Source organism: Neophocaena asiaeorientalis, unplaced genomic scaffold, assembly GCF_003031525.2.
Source record: "Neophocaena asiaeorientalis asiaeorientalis breed wild unplaced genomic scaffold, Neophocaena_asiaeorientalis_V1.1 scaffold427, whole genome shotgun sequence".
Taxonomy (NCBI): domain Eukaryota; kingdom Metazoa; phylum Chordata; class Mammalia; order Artiodactyla; family Phocoenidae; genus Neophocaena; species Neophocaena asiaeorientalis.
In genome coordinates, this window is record NW_020172280.1 from 3,119,331 (window position 1) to 3,133,680 (window position 14,350).

The window sequence follows — 14,350 nt, forward strand, 5'->3', positions numbered from 1 at the left end:
TATACTGCATGAAAATGGGCAAATTATGGGTGAATTTTTAAAAATATAATAGCTTCTCACCCTCCATACTGACTTCAGAACCCAACCCTCCCATATGGTGTGATTCCAGTCCATATACACTGGGATTGAAAATTCATTTGAGAGGTTGGCAATGGTGCAGGAACAGGGAAAAGGAGTTTTACAGTCTACAAAACAAGAGTACTAGCCTTAGCTTCAAAAGAAGAGGAGGGAGGAGAGAAGCACTGCTGAAAATGAGAAGAGCTTCAGGATTTATCCTCATAGGGTGTCCCCAGGATGTACAGTTACTGCTTTGAGTTTCCTCATATGACTAAACCAGTTACTTCCTTCTCTCTGCCTCAGCTACCTGTCTCAGGAAGTGGGGCAGAATATCCGCTTCTTGCTTATTGTCACGAAAGAATATATAGTGATTAGTGACTAGACCTAACTACTAGGTAATCCGTCCACCAATGCTAAAGTGCTTGGCACTCCGGAGAATCTAAGAAGACAGCCAAATTTTCACTGGAATAACCCATCCTGGTTCTGTTCACCCCAAAGAGGGCTGAACTTTGAGGTGCAGGGACAATTATGACAGCGTGAATGTCACTTTGCCTGAGACACATCACAGTGATACTCTTACTTAATCCAGTGCATCAGGAGAAGGTTTCTCCCAACGTTAATCCAAGTCTAAAAGCCTTCACTTGAACGGCTTCAGCTTCATCATCTCAACTGAATAATATCCAAAATACATACACAAACAACCAACCAAACTGGAAAAACCTTATGAGCTCCTGCAGTCTGAAAAGCTGCCATTAGTAATAAGCCCTCCTGCACTCACCCTGCCCTGAACTCTGGGCCCCCTGCTGCGTTCCACAGTACAGCTCTCTCTAACATGCCAGGTTAGTGCTGAGAAGGGACTTAAACCACAAAGGACCAAAAAGCAAATATTTTTGCCCAAAGCTAATGTAGCAAATTACATGCAAGATCTAAACTCCAAGAACCTTTTAAATGGTGCAAGTCTACACAAACACATAGCATCCAGTTTGCCAAGACTTAAAAGCTAAATTAAATCTAAGTCAAGTCCCACTGGGGAATTTATAGAACCAGTGAAAAGACCAGGGTTCTGGTCTTGGCAGGACCGCTGGCTTACATCGTCCCCCAGGTTGCTAATTTCTCTCACTGGGCTTCTGTTTGCCTGCCTACGAAGCCAACATTCTGCTCTGAGAGCACAGGAACGAACAGTAATGTAAGTAGGTAGGCAGGGCACTCAGAGCTCCACGCTAGAAAGACGTCTACGCATGCTCAGAAATTCATCCACACACTCTGTTGCCCTAACTGGGCTGCCGTGGATGACTGTGTAATCTGCGAAGTGCTAGAGGGCACGGTAGGAGCTAAAGTTAGGCCTTTTTTCCACCTTGAGCAGGGCTTCCTCCAACTGGAGGAAAGGGTCTCATCTTCACACATGGTGCTCTCTGCCTCCAGGCCCAGTCAAAGGTGTTGACTTCTTAAAATTCCCTTAAAGATACCCAATAGATAGTGGCCCAAGCCCTAACCAGGAATGGAGCAACTATCAAAGTTGACGTCATTTTGCAGAAAGCCAGATGAAGGAATCATCTACAAATAAAGCTGCTCTGGTGGAGTCACATTCACCATGAGCGTTTGTGGTCAGAAGGCCGGAAACAAGCAGAGACGTTGGACTGAGAGCCCCCTTTGCACCAAGGCTACATTACCGAGCATTTGGCCGGATTCTCCATGTCCCGCTCCTTCACCTGCAGCTGCCACCCCAAGGAGCAACGCAGGTGAAACTGAGGAAGCTCGTGTAGAGAAAACAAGTGCAGTAGGAAAGCTGGCCACGGCGGCGTGGCATAAGAAAGCCTGGAAGCTAACTGGCTGTGTCTGGCTTTGTTTTGCTCACACACTCAGTTGGACACCAGGCAACAGCAGTGGTTATTTTTTGAGCACTTGGGGGAAAATGTATTTTTTTACGTCAGTGTGCGCCATCAGTTCTGCATCATTTTCATTCCTGACTCTCTTTATGTGTAGATCTCAAACTGTATTTCAATGAGGCATTTTCATCCTTGTGTATTAGTAGGGAAATGAGTTACTGTCAAGGATGATTCACATATTTCCAAGGATCCTGTGGCTACAAATGTGACCCTGCAAAACCAGGAGAGTAGACTATCCTCCAGTGCCCGGGCAAGAGCGCCAGTGCCGAGAGCGACAAGCAGCTGGTCACCAACAGAAGGCCCAGTGGCCTAACCTAGATTCAAGTGCAGAAGTCTAGCAACGAGGAAAATCTCACACACACTACATGCTGGCCAGACACAAACAGTCATCCAGGCCAACATGCAGATCTATCAACAAACTTTTATTTTATTTTATTTTTTTAATTCTCATGGATTCTGAATGTTTCTGGGCTGGGGAGAATGAGGAGGAAACGTAAGAGACAAAAGAAGGATATTCCTCACTCCCTGACATAAGCTACTCTCAGGAAATTACCATTCACGGTTATACCTCTGATAGTGAGTCTTTTTTGTTATCTCTATTCTTTCCTGTAGTTCCCTAATTTTCTACCACAAATGAGCAGTTTCTAATAAGCAAGAAGTGGGGAAAGTACCCTTCATTATCTAAATTTATTTGATTCCTAAGTTCTGACAGTGAATATCTGGACACTGATTTTGGAGAGGAAGAAATCTATTTGGTTCTGAGTTTCAGAAAACAAGAATTGAGATTTCAGAGAGGGATGGATTTATCTGAATCAACTTGCTTCCTAAGTTCTGAGAGGGAAAATTTGGATGGCCACAGGTCAAATAGCAACAGACACCTACACTGAACTTTGAATAAATAACCCTTTCCCACCCCTTTCCACACATGAGCACCAAAAGTCCACCCCGATGGGCAATTGTGCAATGTCTATCTCTGGAAAAGTTTTATCCCACAGTACTTTCTTATAACAAAATTTCATGCATATTTTGGTTGCTTTTTAAGGTAAGGACGTTTCTGAGGTGAGTCATAGAAACAAAGAAATCGGGGACAACACAAGTAAGGTAGGTTTCTCTGTCAAATTCACACAACGGAAATACCTGAGTAAGGATTATGGTTTAATTAAAGTAAATATGTGTTCTCTTAACTACTATGTCAATGATCTGAGATCCACAGGCAAAATGTGTTAGGCAAATATGAAGCATGATTTCTTGGCCTCAGCCCACAGAGTCTTCACTTGTGACTTAGACAAATTAAATAAGAGAAAATCCTGGCCAAACCCATGACTATTGCAGACTTTCTATGCCAAGGAAGTAGAACTCATCAAGACACTTGGAGTTAGGAACTAGGACTTCGCCCCACACACAGTACCAAAAAGGAGAGCTCACAGGTGTCGAATGAACACAGTATTGCTAACGTCCCTCAAGAAAAGATGCAACCAGAGAACCAAAATGTTTTATACAAAAAGTGGAAGGAAATCAGACCCCTTGAAGAATTTTTTCCCTTTCTTTAATACCTTCCAAATATATTTGAACTTTGTTCCCTGCTTGGACTCATTTAACTTCTGCTGATCTACTTCACGGATGTGAGTTACACTTGGAAACACAACTCAGGCTGTGGTTGTGACTCACGTGGGTTGTGACCCACGCACTGGGCTCATGAGCACCTCCAATGATTCCCACAGCACCGACATCATTCACTCTCCGTGCTGCCCACCTCCCTGCCAGCAAAGGGCCACATTACTCAGCACACAGTGACCCCTGACTCGGTCACTGTGGGAGGAGACTATCATCCAAGCCTGTGTGAGTCTAGGAGAGAAAGATCCCGAATGGCTTATGAAGACTGCTGGGACTTGCCAATAGCTCCACTCACAGGTTAATTCTCTCTTCTTCCCTTCTTGTGCTTAAAAGTGGCATAATTTGTCACTTGTCAAACAATACTGGCTTACTTCCAGTTACCTGGACTCAGCACTCCATATTCCAAATCACAAGTCTAAGTAGATGTGTTTCCTAAGTGAGTGAGGAGTGAGAAAGGACAGATGCAGGAGTAACTGCCAGGGCTGACCAACACCTCGTACTGACACACACAAACTTCTCTGAAATTCTAATTTTAAAATAAAAACAGTCCCCACTTGTTGGAACCTAATGTTTAGCTTCATAACAGCCCCAAGGAAATGTACTGTCATTCCCCTTTTACAGATGAGAAAATCATGAGTGGCAAGTTGGGTAAGTTGCCCAAGATCTCACAATTAGGCAATCATGGAGCTAAGTTGAATCTCTGCTCTTCCAATCTCTAAAATTTAACAGAAATAATTCAGCTAAGTATGTTTAATAAAATAAGTTTGGATAGAAAAAAATCTATAGAAATTTGGAGAATGGTTTGGTCCAAGATCTTCTAAGTCAGTTACCTTATCGTCATGTTATTCATGCTACTGTTGACAACCTAATTCAACCTAACTTCCTTTATGTAGAGAAATATCAAAGAAAACATTCAGCACTCTGCTTTCTTCTTAAATAACCTCATTCCAGCTTCCCTTATTCTTCTTCCTCTCAGCTCATTGCCATGTTGGCCAACAAGGTCTGCCCAGGACCTCATCCGCACAAGGCTGCCTCTCCTCCTGACCTCCTAACCCAGAAGGCTCTCCTCCCATCCCTCAGAATCCACCCACCCAAGTCCAGGCAACCTTGTGCTTAGCTATACAAATGCTGCCTTCATCAGCAACTGACACTTCATCCTCTGAGACCCTCCCTTCAGGTCGGCCCCACCAACTCCCAATCTTTACCTCTTGAATCACAAAACACACCTGGAGAAGGGCCCACAACCCCCAGACCTGGCCCACCACAGGCTCAGAACGGGCTCAATACAGCTTGGCCCTGGCACATGCTTAGTAATCCTGGTATTTGCCCCTCACCCACCCCCTGGCTCCTTTTCCCAATGTAACTATTACAGACCTTCTCATCTTAATACCCACATCCTGGCCAAATACCCATCTCCTTTTTCACCAAGAGTTAGACAACTTTGAGAGTCAGCTTTGCCTTTGAGTTCCCCTTCACCTACCATAATTCTTTTCTTCTGCCTGTTCCCCTCCCTCTTCCCTTTCCTAAGGCCTATTGCCCTTCAACACTCCTCTATCAACCTTCCCCTGAAGTCCTGAAGCACATCTTGTTTGTACCTCTTATTTGACTTTTAAGGTACAGTTGCCAAGTATTTCTTATCTTTTTTGCCTTTGAATCATCTTTTAATACTTTAAATTGCACAAAACAACAGTCTGACTTATCTTTTTTTGTACACATATCCTGTCTACCCCACCGGATTGGGTGCCTTCCAATGTTCTGTCCTTTCCCATCTGCTCACCTCCCTCTCTAATGACTCCCTTGGAGAGAGCTCATCCACTTGTGAAACACCACGTGTGCTACACATGTTTGCGCCACCAAGCCCCTGCTCGGACTGCCCCGGCCTGAGGGTCCTTTCCTCCTCTCCTCTTCACTCTAAACCCACACTCTTTTCTCAAGGCCACTTCACATTCCAGTGAAGCCTTCTCCAGCAAACATGGGTCCACAATTATCTGTTCTTTCTCTGAGTTCCTATAGCATTCCCGACTATACACATTTTAATGCTTATGTGTATTCTTGTTTTATTGTGTCTATGAGTGTGTAGCTTCTATTTCCCTAAATAGATTGGGAGCTTCCTGAGAACAGTAACCAAGCCTTTGATTTGAGATTTCCCCATAGAGTACCCAGCACAGTGCTACGTACTCTGAGAGTACTTATCAATTACCTCCTACCTACATACATCCTCCATTTCAAAGTTAAAATGTAGCTCAGATTTCTTGTTTCAAATATGGCACAGTAAAATAAGGCTGTAGTAGCTCTAAATTGAGCAAAATCTGAACCAAAACTGAGCAAAATCTAAGCCCTTGGAGTGAGGGGCTTTATGTGCTGAAGGCTCTCCTTTCACAGGCCACCAAGTTCAGTGACACTGCAGACAGCACCCAACTTCACAGGGTTATCTTGTTTACTTATTTGAGCCCAGAAATACAACACCTTGAAAGAGTCGGTCTGAATCAAGAATTCAGCCCTCGTTTGCCCAAGTGGAAAGTTGCATGTAGCCAAGCAAAGCTGACCTGATGAAAGCCAGTGTGTTCAACTTCCTTTCAAATCAGCAACCATAATCGCCACTAGCAGTTAACATGGCACCAATCACACCTGTGTTCTGGGGCCAAGAACAGTGGCCAGCTCACTACCTTCTGAGACCCGGGTGGCTGAAATCCAAGGCAAACAAGACGGAACAGATGAATCGCAGCAGTGAGAATTGTGATGTGCCTCTGCAGTCCAGGGAGCTTCCCCACTCCAGCAGGGCAGGGTGTAACGTGTAACAGGCTGGATTTAGGGTCGATTCAACCATCAACCCTGGAAAGTTGGGTCTCCACTTACCACTAATGTGAAGAAATTCTCTTGCCTCTTCCTGGTCTGAAAATGTTGTTAATCCTCCTGGATTGAGAAGCTAGGCTTCATCACAGAAGTGAAGTGTGGCAATCCCCTCAGTAGACCACCTTGTAGAGACAGTCTATACACAGATGACAACAAGCCAACAACCAACATTCCCAGGCTCTTTTGTTACAAATTGAGGTCCACAGCAGCTGGTAACCATTTAGAATGTTCCATAAAATTCTCAGGATAGTATTCTAGGAAGGCAGCCCCTCAACGTCCATCAGTCCAAAACCCAATCAGAGTGGAGAGCAAGGGGAAAGTTGAGATACCACAGACTCAGCAGCTTCTAAATTTTCTTAGTTTTTTTTTTTTTTCCAGGTCTAGCAATAGCAATTGGGAGAAAAGAAAGAAAAAATACAGCTCACTGTTCAAAAGTACACCCAAGCCCATGAACAACAGGGATGCAGACACTGCCAATTCTGCTGCCCCTCGCAGAGCAGTGGAGAAAGCACCCGTATTCATTTTCCTATGATGCCAGCACCCTCTATAGGATCCTCCCTGAGGCCTGAGGACAGAGTCACCTGGGCCTGGGGCACCTCTCAGTCTTACTCCTGAGAGTCTAGAACTTCAATTCATTCATTCACTCAACCAACATTTATCAAGCATTTACTATGTGTAAGGCAAGTGCTCTGAAGCCCGGGATATGCAATCACTAAAGTAGGAAAACTCTGTGCCCTCCTGGATCCTATATTCTAGTCAGGAGAAGATAGGCAATTGACAAACAAATACATAAACTATCAGCTGGTGATAGATGCTATGGGGAAAACAAGGCAGATTAAGAAGGATAGGGATACCCCAGGGGTAAGGGAATATGGCCTATGTCGAGGAGTCAGGGGAGGTCTCACTGAAGAAGTGACATTTCACAGAGACCCTGGGTGGGTGAGGGCGGGAGGGGGGTTGTGGCAATGAAGGAGAAGCCACGCAGAATCGCAGGGAGAGTTTTTCAGGCAAAGCGATCCTGAGGCTGGAGAAGAGTTGGTGCATTTGCAGAAGAGCAGGGGCCAGAGGGGCTAGAGGAGAATGAGCAGCCAGTGAAAGGAACAGATACAAATCAGCGGGGCGGCAGCCAGCCCACCTATGACCTCAGCAGCCGCGTTCAGGACTTGGGCCTCGACTCAGCATATCAGTCAGGGCCCAGTTGGGAGACAGAAGCCATACCAGTTATTTTAGCAACTATTAATTAGAAAGAAAGTCAATAACCAGGTAACTGAAAGGGTGAAAGACAGCAACTGCGGAAGCCGTCTCCTCTCCTAGGGCTGGGCGAACAAAGGGTGAATTATTAAAACTTGGAAGCTCAGAAGAGGGTCCCGTGGGGCTGGAGTCCACACCCCTGCAGACGGGGAAAATGGCAACTGGCCCTGATGTCCCTGAGCAAGCACAGTGAGATGGAGACAGTTGAGTGTGAGACAAGTTGCAAAGTGGATTTAACCACTGCTACAGGAAGGAGCGGCCTCTGCCAGTGTGAAGCGGCAGGGCTGGGGTACCACTCGCAGGAGATGGGAGCTGATGGGAAACCCACAGAAAACAGAACAGGAGGGAGCAAGTCCCTTCTCCCTTCTCCAGGGTGCGGTCTCCCTCGAGCACCTCCTACTGGCCCAGCCCCACAGGCAGCCAGCTGGCCAAGGAGAAAGGTGGGTTCCAGAGGCCCACCCTCAGCAACATAAAAGCAAGTGTGGAAGGCTGGGTTTGAAGCTGAGGGGCAATAACTTCATAACTGACACCCCTGAATGGGGCAGGAAGGTAGCAAAGGATTTTGAGCAAAGGGGTGGCAGAAGCTGACTCATTCTGACGGTGGTGTTGAGGACAGACAGTGCGAGGGCAACGACAGTGGCGGTGAGAAGAGGCGGTTGGATTCTGGAGAGTTAGTCCCGTTGGATTTGCCGATGACGTGCATGTGGGCTGTGAGAGAAGGAGGGTAGTCAAGGGTGACGCCCGCATTTGGCCTGAGTCACTGAATGGAGACACACCTACGGAAAGAGGGGAGACTAAGCAGGAGGACGCTTAGGAAAAGGGAGGGCGATCCAGAGCTCTGCCTGCGTCAGGTGCCTGTTAGAAATCCAAGTGACGGCATTGGGAGGCAACGGGATAACCAGGCCTGGAGTTCAGGGGAGGCTCTAGGTTAGAGGTGTAAAAGTGAGAGCCACCCACCGTACAGATGGATTTTAAAACCGTGTGGCTGGATGAGATCACCAGCAATGTGTCAGCACGGCTCGGAAGGCACAGTGGCTAGAAACAGGATCTGGAATCAGGATGACATGGATCTGACTACACCTCTACCACCGTGCATACCCCTGGGCAGCTCTCCACTCTAAGCCTTGATTCCCTCATCTGTAACATGGGGGTGATAATCACACTGACTGCATTGGGCCTGTGTGAGGATCCAACACAGCAAGGTGAGGGAAGCCCCTGTACCAGTGCCTGACACGCATTCTAAGCTGGAGGATGAGGCAGCAGTCGACTTTGTCCTCCTCGGTGAGAAAACTAAGGACAAAGGTCCGGAGGGGACTTGAGTGCCTCCTGATGAACGTGGGCATGAAGGCGGAGGAACAGCTCCTCTTACTTGTGAATAACTGGCCGGGGACAGCCATCAAATATGCACAAAAAGGAAAGACAGCTTCACAAAAGTATGCTTAAAAAAAAAAAAATAGCAATCCTTTAAAATGCCAAAACTGAGTTTGCAGGGCAAGAGCAACACAGAAACAGAATTCCTGCTGCAGGATGAACTATTGGGACATCAGTGTGTGCCCGTCGTGAGCCAGGCTGAGCTCTGCATCACGACACCCGGCCCCCACACAACAGTCACCGCTCACTCCTGATCTGCCTGGGAACGGAGCCCCGGTCTCCCACTAACTGCTCACCTCTCATTAGGCATTCACACACGAGGCAGGCATTTCTTTCCAAGCGCTCCACTGCAGGGTTATGTAAGGTTCTACTGTATTCCTGGCCCCAAAACTGAGACCAGCTGCTTACACAGGGCACTCCTTTCCTAGGGGGTAGGTCAATTCAGGAAACCAGAGAGCAGATCACAAAGCTCAGAAAATCCAGCAGTGAAGTGACAGAGGCTGTCTGTCCTCAGGGGCTGCTTTCCTCAAGTGCAGTGAGCACCCTGCCTGCTGGACCCCCGATGTGAAATCATAGCTGCCCCCCCTCTACCCCCAGCCCCCGGTGTGGTGGACCTTTTAACAAATCTCTCCACCGTCACCTCGTTTGGTATCAAAGCTCTTTACATTGTTCTGCTTATAGCAGCCTTTCCCACCCAAGTTCCCAACACTTTCACAATGTAAGAAACTCAACTGTCCAGGGATTATATTCCAAACAGCTGTTCCTGGATGCTAGGACAGATCCATCTGGAACAGTGATTCTCAACCCAAGCTGCAACTGGAGTCTCCAGGGGAGACATCAAAGTGCTGATGCCTAGGCTCCACCCAGACCAATTGTTATGGGACGCACTGTGTCCCCCCCAAATTCGTATGTTGAAGTCCTAGCCCCAGTACCTCAGAATGTGACCCTATTTGAGATAGGGTCTTTAAAAGGTGACTAAGGTAAAACGAGGTCATTAGGATGGGCCCTAATCCAGTATGACTGGTGTCCTCATAAGGAGAGGAGATTAGGGCACAGACATGGACAGAGGGAAGACCACATGAAGACACAGGGAGAAGATGGCTGTTTGCAAGCCCAGGAGAGAGGCCTCAGGAGAAACTAAGGCTGCCAACACCTTGATCTCAGACTTCTAGCCTCCAGAACTGTGAGTCAATAAACCTCTGTTGTTTAAACCTCCCAGTCTGAGGAACTCTGCTATGGCAGCCCCAGGAAACTGATATACCAATTGAGTCAGAATCTCTGGGAATGGGTCCCAGGCATCAGTATGTATTAAAGTTCTTCAAGTGTTTTGACCGTGCAGCTGCATTTTAGAATTTGCTGTTCTAGACGAATCAAGTCCCTCCAGTCTGCTACAACCAATGCTGATGGGTTCACTAAGGATGCATCGTAAGTGATACTTGGTATAATTTCCTTCCCTCTCTCCCTTCCATCCCTCCCTCCCTCCCTCCCTCCCTCCCTTCCTTGACAACAGTGAACAGGACAGATCACAGCCCTCACCTCAGCCTCAAGCTCAGCATAAACGAAGTGCCATCTAACATCCTTCCATTAAAATCAGAACCACTGGGCTTCCTTGGTGGCGCAGTGGTTGACAGTCCGCCTGCCGATGCAGGGGACGCGGGTTCGTGCCCCGGTCCGGGAGGATCCCACGTGCCGCGGAGCGGCTGGGCCCGTGAGCCATGGCCGCTGGGGCTGCGCGTCCGGAGCCTGTGCTCCGCGACGGAAGAGGCCACAGCAGTGAGAGGCCCGCGTACCGCAAAAAAAAAAACAAAAAAAACACTAAAAACAAAACACTAATGGCTTAAATCAACAACCATTTATTTAAACTCACAATTCCCTGGGTTAGCTGCACAGTTCTTCTGGTCTAGGCCAGCCCATTAATCCTTCCTGGGCTTACGTATGCATGTGCAATCAGCTGGAGAGTCATCTGGGGGCAAGATGATCTAGATCAGAACCACTGGGTGGCTTCTAAGAAAAACTGTAATAAAGCCGAGGACCTAGAGGAGGGCTCTAACCTGATGAAAGACTCCAAGTGAGAGGAGAGGCTGCTTCAAAGGCAAACAGGGAAAGATGAGGCAGCACCTTCCCTCTTCGGAGAATGCGCCAGTGCAGGCAGAGACAGAGCTGCAGCAACTAGAGACAGACCTGTGCGAACGGCCAGGCCTCACTTTTCTGCCCCTGGCTGGTTCAGAATAAGCCACCAGCGGCGACCTGGTCACTGCACCTCTTTAAATAAATAATGATACCAAGAGGGACTGGAGAGGGCGCAAACCTCCTCTCCTGCCCTGTGCCTCTGTGTGCCTGCCTGTAACACAGACCCGGGAAACCTGGACCTCTGAGCACCGCGCATGGGAAGGTGAACCGGCAAGAGTTTTAATCATTCTCCTTCTCAACACAGAACCTTAACCTGCGTTTGTTTCCCCAGCACTTGTGTGCCATCCCCTCCCCCCTTTTTTATTCATTCCTGAAAGCTTCTATTATCAGTCACTGCATGGGGTAAATTTTCAAATCAGCAGTCAGAGTTTTTAAGCCGCAGGACTTCTGTTACAGTCAAAGGGAGGCAGGTGACCAACATGGAAGCTGTCTCAAAAATCCACTCACGGTTTATTTCCTTAGTGTTCATTCATTCATTTCCATGGCCTTATCAAGGCTGGGTTTTGATAAAGGCTTCTCCAAGGAAGGGTCTATCTTTCACAGACGGTCCAGGGCAAGAGGGGAGTGGAGACACTGAGGCAAGAGAGAGAAAGGGAGGAGAGTACATCTGCACGCCATTTTTCTTGCGTTGGGTTTGGGTGTCTGGGTTTCGCGCCATTAATTCTAGCTTCCCTTTCCCGAATCACCTAAGCGTCCTTCAAGGATGCCTTCCACCCACTGGCAGGTCCATCCCTGTACAGGAGGTCCTGACCCACATGCCAGCAGCTCCGGGGCCCCCTTGGCTCTGCCTGTCTGCCACATGGGGGCGCAGTCTTGGCCTCTCCACTCTGGTCTCCTAGTTTTCCCTCTGATCCAGCCATTTGGAACTCGGTGCCTGACCTCATTTTTACACCCAGACCCTGCCTTTTACATGACATCTAGAGGTTAAGGAAACCTCCCTATAACCTCTAGGCCACCCAATTCTAGGCCACTGAATGTCCAAAACCTTCCCTGCAATTTCAGCCAATTTGGGGGACAGCCTCTCTGCTTCTGGTCCCCATACCTGCACATCCTGTTTCTGGGCTGCATCCTACTGACCCCCTGTATTCAATCCCACTGCTACAAAACAATCACTAAGTACCGAAGAGAGGGGCGCAGAGGGAAGACTTACATCAGGCACAAATGAAGACTCCATACCATGTTCTCAGATTCCTCCTGGCAACCCCACAGTCTGGGGCAGGTGGCAGGATTGCGGGGTGACCCTCTTTCCTCTGCCCCTCTCTGGCCCAGCAGCCAGCTTGCTCCAGGATTTCCCCCAGAAACTTGAATCTTCTTCCCTCCATTATGTAGAGCAGCTCAGGAAAAACTTGCAGACATGAGTGCAAGTGGGCGCAGGCTTTCTTCGAGGCACGGCTCACCTGGGGAAACGCCTTATTCAGAGGCCGCCTCCACCTAACAGGGTCCTGCCTCCACCTCCACCTGATGGGAGAAGCAGCAGCCGCGTCAAACCAGAGCCGCCCGGGGGCCGGGAAGCTGTGCCGAGAGGGAGACGACGCTGTGCGGTGAGCAACCTGGGCCCATCGGGTCTCGCAGAAAGCTGGGTTGCGGGGCTCAGCCACAGCCGCGGCGGCGGCAGCTGAAGCAGCTTGGGGGAGCGGCAAGGAAGCCGATGAGGCCGGAGGAAGCGAAAGTCATGAGGTGTGGAACGGGACACAGGAAAGGCTGCGGTAGGGAGCGGAGGCCAAAGCAGGCAAGGGGCGAGATGGCCCCAGGAGACCGGGCGAGGTGCTTTGGAATGAAAGAGGCACCCTTTTCCCTGCCGCTGCCTCCGCGTCCTCTGCTTGCTTCCTTCCCCGTGTGTGCAGGACTTCTCTGCTCCTTATAACCTAAAACCGTGGGTCCAGGGCCTCTGCTCTGCACAAGCTCTGCTCGCCTGTATCAGAGCGCTCACTCCCCAGCTGCCCATCCCCACCCCACCCTGCGGCGCAGGGTCTGCTTCCCACTCAGACATACAACCCCATGTTCACAGCCTCGAGGACAGAGCCGCCTCTCAGAGTCTGCTTTCCTTCCATCCAGCCCACTACACTACGCCTATGATGTGAGCCTAATTTCCTACCATTCCTCACAGGTCATGAGGCAAAAATAAAGACTGTATAAAAATATATGCCCAAATACTGGACTTATATACGCTACCAAATGTAAAATAGCTAGTAGGAAACAGCTACATAGCACAGGGAGATCAGCTCGGTGCTCTGTGTCCACCTAGAGGGGTAGGATAGGGAGGGTGGGAGGGAGACACAAGAGGGAGGAGATATGGGGATATATGTATAACTGATTCACTTTGTTATAAAGCAGAAACTAACACACCATTGTAAAGCAATTATACTCCAAAAAAGAGGTTAAAAAAAAATATATATATATATATGCTCAAATACAAGACCTTCAACTTTCCTCCTCCAGGTTGACAAACAGCAAGGCGCAGTTTAAACTAGAATATCAACTGGTTCCCACGGAAAGAAAGCTGAAAAAGACCTTGTTGTAAAAACAAAAGCTGTGATTCCTTCCCCCATGCACTTGGGCAGCCATCCCGTCACTGCAGCCACAAACTGGAGAGCTGGGGGACTATCTGGGTCTCCTGTGTTCAGAAGAACTGTAGAATGGGCAACCTTGCAAGTCCTCATGTCCAGTACAAAAGCGAGGAGCTTTCTAGTTCTACCATAGCCATTCTCCACACAAAAAATCTACGGAGGAGTTGATTCTGCAAAACTCAGAGAGGGAGAAAACGGATCAACGAAATCTATGCAGCAGGGACCAAGAAGCCCTACAACCTGGGTGACCCTTTCCACTGAATGGGGCCGATGCCAAATAAGTGTCAGCCTTTTGCCTTCTGTCAGAAATGCATCAAAAGAACAGATTTCAGCTATTTTTTCTGAAGGAAACCTTTCTTTTCTGTCTTCTTGCTAAAAATTTTTGACTCTGTTGATAGCCAATATGTGAATATAGCTTATGTAGGTTCACGTCACATGGCATCTATTAAATAATAATAATCTCAATTGAGTCTCAGCTTCAGAAACTCAGATTATTATGGTGGGACGAAAGTACACAGACCCGTTCTGTACCACCACCCTCTTTCCCTACTCCCCATTAAC

At 48.1% G+C, this 14,350-nt stretch overlaps 1 long non-coding RNA gene across 1 annotated transcript in view; it reads right to left on the minus strand.

Moving 5' to 3' along the window:
• Positions 1-12,691, minus strand: part of LOC112412500 (uncharacterized) — a 35,851-nt gene extending 23,160 nt beyond the window's left edge. Inside the window, exons 1-2 of the long non-coding RNA XR_003005818.1 lie at positions 12,373-12,691; positions 11,670-11,795 (exon numbers count right to left, since the gene is read on the minus strand). This is a non-coding gene — a long non-coding RNA (uncharacterized LOC112412500). The remainder of the gene's footprint in view (positions 1-11,669; positions 11,796-12,372) is intronic.
• Between the last annotated feature and the right edge of the window lie 1,659 nt (positions 12,692-14,350).